This window comes from Poecile atricapillus, chromosome 1, assembly GCF_030490865.1.
Source record: "Poecile atricapillus isolate bPoeAtr1 chromosome 1, bPoeAtr1.hap1, whole genome shotgun sequence".
NCBI lineage: Eukaryota > Metazoa > Chordata > Aves > Passeriformes > Paridae > Poecile > Poecile atricapillus.
In genome coordinates, this window is record NC_081249.1 from 5,933,454 (window position 1) to 5,942,955 (window position 9,502).

Here is a 9,502-nt window from a genome sequence, read left to right on the forward strand (position 1 = left end):
TTTTTGCTACCCTACAAGCACTGGGTTCTTGGCTTCTCCTGCAGATTTTCTCTTCCTTGATCTGTTCCCCTTTGAATAGTCTAGGTTGGGCTGAGCTGCCTTCCAATGACAGGTGAGTGGTGTTGTGTCACTGTGTGGGAGGACCTGGGCCTATTTTTTGTGGAGAGGATGGGCTTCCATTTTAAGAGTATGCAAGCAGAAACTTTCTTGTGTTACATTTGAGTTCTCACAAATAACAGCTTTTCTTGCCTCAGTGCCTCGGCTGGATCTCTTTGGATCCATAATTCATTTTTAGAGGATGATGATTTTCATCTGAAACCAATATCCTGATTTGATCTGGAACCAGTGTCAGACATCACAACTACACCTGTAAGAAGCAGTCAGCAGTGGGGTTTATGGGCAAGGGGAGGTCAATGGGGCAGTGTGTCACTGCATGTTTGACAGCCAGGACTGCGTAAGGGAGCTGTGGAAATGGAAGAACACATTTGCTGCATGGATGAAGGCAAAGGGAATGTTGTTAGGTGGTTTTTTTCTGTGCTAATCAGTCCCCATCACAGTGACCTTTAGGCTGTGGGAGCTTCTTACACAACCTTTCTTTAAGTTGCAAACACCGTTGGAGGCTGCCTGTGGTGTGGTGGTGGCATTTTCTGTATGTACTTTCATCTTACTAATTCCACTCTTTTTCTTCCAATACTGCATTAACATATTTGGGAAAACAGCCTGGAATTCCATGAAAGCAATGCTGTGTTCTCAACACCAGATACAATCAGCTGCCACACTGGGAGCAAGTTCATGGTTCAGATGTGTCACTCTCTGAGTGCTGCTGTGTTGAGCAGAGGCTTTTGGGGTGAGGAATAGGCTGATACACTTTCTACATGCTTCTAAAACTGGAATCTGTTCCTGAGAGGCTTGACAGAGTGCCTCTGTGAAACTGAACTTTGTGTAACAGGATTTTGTAGGTGGATACAAGGTTCCTAGCTGTGGCATGGGTTAGTGAAAGGCTCTCCCGGATTTCATCACATCCTATATTATATATCAGAGTCCAGCACTCTCTGCCCAGGTTCTTTAGCCATCCCACACGTGGAGGGGATAATATTTAATTCCCCTCGGGGTCATATTTAGACCACCAGTTGATCCACTCAGCTGTTGATGTGAACCAAAGGCCACCCCTGGTCCCTGTTGTGGAGAGCTGAAGTCAGCTGGCAGTGCCACAGCTGTGGTCTGTCACACCCCACAGCGAGGGACCTTGGCAGGCCTGAGAGGTGGGGCTGGTGTGAACATAATGAAGTTCAACAAAGCGAAGTCCAAGGTCCTGCATCTGCCTTGGGGCAATCCCAGACACACCTAGGGGTTGGGCAGGGAAGGGATTGGGAGCAGCCCTGCAGAGAAAGACTTGGGGGTGATAGCTGATGAAAAACTCAACCTGAACTGGCAGTGAGCCCTCACAGCCCAGAAACCAACCCTGTCCTTGCCTCCATCAAAAGGAACATGGCTGGCAGGTCCAAGGAGGAGATCCTCCACCTCTATTCTGCTCTGGTGAGACCCCACCTGCAGTGCTGTGTCCAGTTCTCCTGTCCCAAACATAGTTGGTTCCAGTCCAGAGAAGGGACACAAAGTTGCTGAGAGGACTGGAGCACCTCCACAAGGACAAGTTGGGACAGTTGTGGCTGTTCAGCCTAAAGAAGAGAAGGTTCTGTGGAGACCTCAGAGCACCTTCCAGAGTCTGAGGAGGCTACAGGGAAGCTGGAGAAGGGCTCTGTCAGGAGCTGTAGTGACAGGACAAGGAGTGATGGGTACAAACTGAAAGAGGGGAAATTTAGGTTAGACAGGAAGGAATTCTTTACTATGAAGGTGGTGAGGCCCTGGCACAGGTTGCACAGGAAGGTTGTGGACACCCCATCCTGGCAATGTTCAAAGCAGGGTTGGATAAGGTCTTGAACAACCTGGTCTAGTGGGAGGTTCATCATCAGGTGATGATCTTTAAGGTCCATTCCAACTTCTTAAAATTCTATGATTCCATTATTCAGTCCCCATACACATCACCCTCACTGATCTTCACTTAGCCTTTTCTCTTGCTAGGGGTTATGGGTCACCCACAAAAATATATATGATATCAATACATTACATGAGATACATGCACATATAGAAGCCCCCTATACTGCCAACATCATTACATTGTGCTGTGATAAAGGTTTGTGCCAAAGGGACAGCACTGCTATGATGAGCTGCTGGGGCTGGAGCTGGAATTGTGACACCTGAGCTGACGAACCCAGAGCAGGCATTTCTGCTCTCTGCAGGAAAGACAAAGCACATAGTTTATTTACCAAGGCATTTGCTAGAAAGCAGAGTGCCAAAAGCAGGGTGCCAAAAGCAGGTGCCCTGTGCCATGTGTGGTCACTGCCTCAATGCAGACACAGCACGGGACTGATGGGATACAGGCAGCAGTGCAGGGCACAGCTCGCTCAGAGCACTGCTTGTTTTACTTTGTTGTGCCTTGTGGTGTGAACTGCCTTTGTTTTTCATCTTGCTGATGTCAGGCAACACTTGAAAAAGCCAAATTCAGCGCTGGCCTAGTTGTGACATCTCTTTTTTTTCCACTTATCCAATGAAGTTACAAGTAGTTAAGTGCTAGTGGTTGCTCCATTTATAAGGAAGATCATTAGAGGAGAGAAACCAATAGTTTAGGAACACATACAAATCTCCTCCCACCTTTGCTGCAGTGAAATATGAATTCCACAGGTATTTTCAGGAAAATGCTAATTCCTGTTTGCTTCCTATCAGCTCAGAGCACCTTGTCAAAGGTAGGAGACTGCTGTCCTTTGCCTCTGTGTAGCAAAGCTGCTTTGTAGGTGATAAAAGTAGGGTCCACTCTGCCACAGAGCTGAGCTGATCCCCTGAGGCTCACTGGGGGAAAATCCTTCTCTCTGAGGTTACTCCTCTCTTCACACAATTGCTGCAAGTGCCATGTTTGACCAAACAGGGATGACTTCTTTTAGGCACAACTGGGCTTTCTCCCAGCTGTGAAAGGCTTTACTTTAAGCAATTGCACAAAACTGAGGAACAGGGAAACTACAATCAATGCTGAATGAGCAGGCAAAACTCTTTCCTGTTTTGCTACTTTCTTCTTCTCATGATCCACTCAGCACATGATTGTGTGATTCCCATCATTTAGTTTTACGTTTTTTTAAGTTTTATGGCAAAATTCTGATTTTTTAAAATTTAATTTATTAATGATTTTAAAGTTTTCAGTATAGAGCATATATTTGGATTATAATGGCATAATCTGCCAGAAGGATGCACTGTTTCCTCTTCCTGCCAGCAGGTAGGTTCAGAGCAAGACTTTCTAACAGAACACGATAAAAGAGTTTACCTGGCAAACCCCATATTTCTTTCCAGATTAATTTAAAGGATGGAAAAGACCTCAAACTGCTAATAAATGCTCTTATGAAAAGGCTTTTGAATATTCTCCAGCTGTGAGCTGTGGACAAGACACAACCCTGTGCTGCAGACTGGAACTCTGCATTTTTGGGGAGGAAAACTTGCTCACACCAGGGTTAGTTCCCTGCTAGATGGGAACAAAGAAACCACATCCCCCCAGCACCCCTGGGCCAGAACTCCAGTAAGATTAAAAAGGCAGGCAAGGGAAACCTGCAAATTTGTTATTTCCTGAGAGTGTGCACTCTTTTGCTGGCAGCAATGCAGGAAGGCAGCTGGCCTATCTAAATTAAGTACTGCACATAATGGAACATAAATTATTGCTGTTAACTCCAAAGCAATAACATGGTTAAGGAGAACAAATTGCATGGAAGCAATATGGGGGTTTTTGCTTAATCTCAAAGGGATCTCTTGGTGGAGTAACCTCTGGAGCTAATGTTAGGTCTGGGAATTTTACAGGCACTAATAGGATTAGGCACATGACTTCCTTTTCAGTCTGATGGAAGTCAGTGTTTAATTCCCTTGGGCTTCTCAGAGATTTCAGCACAGGTTCAGAAGTGTCACCCAAACCACCAGTATACCCAGATTTTCCCTTCTGTCTCCCTCAGACAAGGAGATTTGCTATTCCACCCAGCAGAAGGATAAAGAGCCTTGCATCTGCTGTGCAGCCTGTGACAAAACAGTACTCAATCCCACTCAAGATACAAAACAAAACATCATAACTATACAGCACCTTTACAAAAATGAAATATCAGAATTTTGTTGTTCCACTTGCAAGAGGAAACCTCATTTCTCAACCGCTCCTGGAGGAAGGTTCAAGCTTAGTTTTACTCAGCTTCAGTTTGGTGCTCAGGGCAAGGCTCTCAGTACCTTCATGTCTTCAGGCACAGCTGAAAAGGACTAACAGGAGTGAAGGTTTGTTTGCAGTGCTGCTACAGGACCTGGATCTAAGCAGCATCATCTGTTTGAAATATTTGCTGCTGTATTATCTGGGGGGCAGTGGTGGTCAAAGCAAGAATTGATGAGAGATTTCATTGTCCTTTCTCTCCCATCAATGATATATTTTGTTTTACAGCTGTCTCAGTAGCTTTATTACTAAGAGCACTGGGGTATAATAGGATCAAAGCCTGGAATAGAAACCTGTGGTGGAAATAGCCTTTGTGGCCTGGATGTCTTTATGATCTCAAAACTTACGCTACTGCTGAGTCTCTGGTTGCTTAACCCTCCTTCTTCTCCATGAAATCACACATACCCCATCAATTGAACCTTCTGAGAGGGTGCTGCTGTCATGGCAGGATACAAAAATTAAAAAAAGGATTCTGAAGGGGGGAATTCTCAACAGAATATTTACTTCTATGCTTATTATGAATGGCTTCATGGGCCTCTTCTTTAGACTTCATTATTGTAGTACTTCACTTTTGCCACCCAGGGAGGACCTGCTCAAGATAAGCTTGCAAGGGAATCTAATTTCTAATTAATAATGCATTTTAATTTAACAACTAATAATTTCGCATTCTAATTTGGAATTGAGCTTTCCCTTGATAAATGCAGAGAGGAGTATTTAAATAATGGTGTAACTCTAAGATTCCCTTCTTCCTTATTCCCAACAGTTTTACATTATCCCTTGGACATGTGTGAGCTCTTTCTGAGGCTGGCATGATGGGCAGAGATTAAACAATCATCCTTAGAAGATCCTTAGAATAGATCCTTATTGTCTAGAAAATTGAATTAGAAATTTTATGGTCTCATTCTTACCAGCTCTTCAGAACTCTTACTCTTCAGAAGCTACTCCTAACAAAGATGATAAATGAAGTAACAACCCAGAAGTACTATGATGTGTTTGCACAAAAGCATAATTAGTAAAGGTGTATTTTAATAATATTTTTTGTAATGTGGTTTTTAAAGTGACTACACATCTATGTTTCTAATCGTGTAGTAAATAAAAATGAATAGAAATGAATATATTCTGGAGGAAAGGGTTGAGCTGAGAGAGTCCAGGTACAGACTGCAGAGTATAGCTGATAAAAGAACAGTGAATTACCTTGTAAACTGGGAGCAGGGAGCTCTCTGGCTGTACACAGATTAAATTAAACATTGTGCTCTCTGCAGGCCCTCATGGCAGCCCATGACAGGTTTCCTGTGTCTGGTGATGAAATCACGTTGCTGGTGGTGGTACCAAAGCCTCTGCACTTGAATTGTGCATGGAAACATCCCATGGGGGTGGTCCCTTTACCTCCCCCTTTTCCAAAGAACAGCCAGTGTTCAAATGTGTATCTTTCTGTGCCTCTAACTCCTCTCAGGATCGGGTAATTTTCCAGACAAACAACCCTTTTCTTCTAAGGTCTCCAGTCTCAAGAGGAAGTTCAGAATTATGTGGAGGTGTGACTGTCCTGGGACTCTGCCTTGGGCTCTCTGCCACTCATACTTGTGGCATAAATGAGAATGAAACTCCTGACACAAACCTCTTTCATGAGTCAGGAGAATTGATTTCCATTTTCACACAGTTTGAGCTGATGTTCTCATGACACTACTACAGCTCCTTGCTCAGCAGGGCTGGATAGCAGGGAAAAGGTGGGTGCTTAGGGAACAGAGGCAGGTGATACAGAGAAGTAGCATCCATGAAAAACCAAGGGGAGTGCTGGATGCTCTCAGTTTGAATCTTGCTGTTCAAGACCTGCTAATTAGCCCTGTGTCTCCCTGCTGGCAGCTGAAATGTTTCTGTTTTGCAGCTCGGGTCTATCTTGAACACAGCCCAGAGCTGCAGGAACTCCTGGGGCTTGAGGGCCTTCTCTGCCTGCTGGCACCTGACCTTATTTCTGCCCATACTGGTTGAAAAGTTGTTTGGATTTCAGGGAGCTGTGAAAGGCCCCAAGATCACTGCACTATTGCTAGCAAGTTACTAAATATATTCGAGTGGCTTGGGAAATGGATCTAAATGATGTGTAGGGGGAGAAGAAAAGGAAGCAAGGGCAGTGGTAGCTCAGCTGCAGATTGAATTCCTCTGGTCTTCAGAATTAGCTTGGAATAAGGGCTGTCATGTCTGCTTTTCCCTCTTCTTTCTTTAATGTGGTTCATGTGGTACAGGGGGAGCAAGAGCAGTTGCTGGCATCATTAGATGTGTAACATTAACATCCTGGTAATGATGTTTATACTTTCCTACTCAAAATCTCACACTCTGAACTCGTTCCTCTTTGCTGAGGTGGGTTGGCATGCTTGTAACACACTCAGCACTAGATCTGAGTCCAAATGCCTTTCTCATGTCTGCAAGTTGGAGCTGCCTCTGATAACTCAAACACACTGCCTTTTTGTGGCATCCTCCCTGGATGAGTAGGATTTTAGAGAACTAGTCAAAGCAAACTGTTTGGAGGAGGAGGAAAGTCTGTCTCAAGGGGTGCTAGAAGAGAGGCAGCACCAGGAAAGGAGTCCCAGATGGCAGAGACTGATGTTGAAAAGATTGTGAAGATTATGCTGGACAAATAGCAAGGTACTGATTCTCCCTTCCAGGCCAGGGAGCATCTCCTCCTTTCTCCAGCTGCTCTGCCCTCACATGCTGGCCTGTATTTCTGTAGACTCTTTTCTTAAATATTTTCTGTGCTATAAAGAGGATTCAAAATAAGCATTTCTATGATTTCTCTTTTTTTCTCTCCCTTTCTTCAGGCTGTTTGCTTTTCCTGACCCTTCCAGAAGTTCTTTGGTCCCACATTTCAACTTTGTCCCTCTGGTTTGTCCCGTGGTCATTTAGGGGATTCAGAACAGAGACATGCAGCAGCTCTTCCACAGTTACTGTCACCTTCTCTACATTCCCATATTTTTCTAACTCTGGTGATGGGGAACAGTTCACAAAACACAGCAGATTCTGCTCCAGAAATCTATGGATGGAAGGAAAATGCTCTTGAATAGAGCTTCTATGCAAATTGGTTCCCCATGCTGGTTTTGTTGCTACTAAATGTATTTCTGTCAATGATTAATTCCCAACAATATGAAATAAAAAGCCAACATTCTGATTATTATGTACCACTAATGATTTGTGGCTATATACTAATTCAAAAAAGACAAGGTGGCTTTTAAAGTATTCATTTAAAAAAAAGGAATTTACAATCTTATAAAATTATTTTCCCAAATATAAAAATCTAGCTTTTGTTTTTTTTTTCTGTTTCTGTAGGTGGCTGTGATTTCATGAAATCAGTTAATTAAAAACAGAATTCCCTCAGTTAAACTTTCTGTGCCTTTTGGTGACAGTTTTCTGACTGCTGCCACAAATCAAAGTGAAAACATAAAACTAGGCTTTTGCTTCTCCCCTGACTCCTTGAATAATTCTTCCTTTGGGATAAAGTTTCCTTCACCAATTCTGTAAAACTTAGTTATATTTATTATGTTGTTTTATTTTTAATCCCAAACACTGTATGGAGTGATGATCATCTCAGTGGAAGCCCATGGACTCCAATATCCATTTCTCCATAAATATTAATTACCAAAGTATCAAAGAAAAATCCCTACAAGTGAGGATTAATCCTTCAACCTTATTGGAAAAGTTTGTTTGAACTTTCTCCACAGGTGAAAGTTGATGCTAAGCCTGAAAAGGGACTCTTTCTCTAGAAATCCCTTCAGTTTTTCATTCCAAAACTTGCTACTGTTGAACATTCAAACATTCATCTTCCCCATAAAATTTCTCTTCTGTAATCATTTCAGGTCAGACAGAACCTAAAACTTCAGTAAAAAAGGACATGTATAAGCTCTCTCCTACCATTTCACCCAGGACTGTCCATCTACAGGCTCAGTTTTAAGTAGTGGGTGACAATCTGTCAAAGTCTGGATATTATTTCATTAATATCTCTGGCATAATCCTACACTAAGTCATAGCAGGGAAACCAACCCAATCTGTTAAATGAGATTATTGTAAAAACAAGTAGAACTGGACACTCCTTTCCTCCAGCAAGTAGGTTGGGATAGGCAAGAGACTGTGAGGGGACTTTGCTGGGCCAGCTGACCCCAACTGGGCAAAGGGCTTTTCCTTATGTACAATACAATGCCAAAAGGTCACGGTCACCAGTAAAAACTGGGACAGAGAAAGGGACATTTCTGGCTTCCAAGGTGGTTTCTGTTTGGAGAATGGCTGTTCTGCATGTGGGATGGGGTGAATGATTTCCTTTGCTTCATTTCTGTCACTTTCCTTCACCTAATAAACTGTTTTTATCTCAACCCATGTGCATTCCCACTTCTGTTTTTCTTCTTTTCTCCCCCTGTCCTGCTGGGGATGGGAGAGTGAGTGTTTGTGTGTCTGCAGGCCAGGCTCAACCCACTACATCCAGCAGAAATGTTAGAGTGTGGTCAGATACAGAGAATATAAAGATAAGATTTTTCATGGTAAATCTTTACTTGGATTTTATATGATTGAGAGGATACAAGAAATTCATGACTGTTATTGCTAGCAAATCCTGGGATCCTAGGATCTACCATGATACCCCTGGGCCCTGGTTATCTTAGATAACAGTGGAGAGGGGGAATCAAATTGTCCTGTAGACACTGCTGGTTTTGTCTTCATCCCGACAGAATCCTGGCATAAGAATTTTACTTTCCTCCTATCAAAACCTTGCCTGCTGGTAATCATTTCCTTTCATCAACACCATTCTTTCTGTTTATCTTTTCTCTCTCTGCTTCCTCAAAATAGGATGGTTGTCATAATTTTCAAACTCAGCAGGAACATTTTCAAATGTGGGTTTTCCCCTGTAATGGACACTGCATCAAAACATAAGGCAATTAGGGATTCACTTTAAGTGTTTTCCTTTCATTTTCCTGCTGCTTAAATATTTGAAAGAAATTCACCAAGAGTTCTCCCAGTAGAGACCTGAAGGCTGACATGATATTTTAGGATTTAATGTTACAACAAAGAGCCAGGATTTAATTAACCTTCTTGCTCTTTGGGAGAACTGAGACATGGGATTGAGTTCCTCAGAAAACCACTGCTGCTTCTCTTGCAGTTACTGAGGTCATTAATCTCTGTGATATGGTTCTTAAGGGTACAACAACGTTTTATTTTGATCAAGTTAAGTGCCAAATATTATACAAT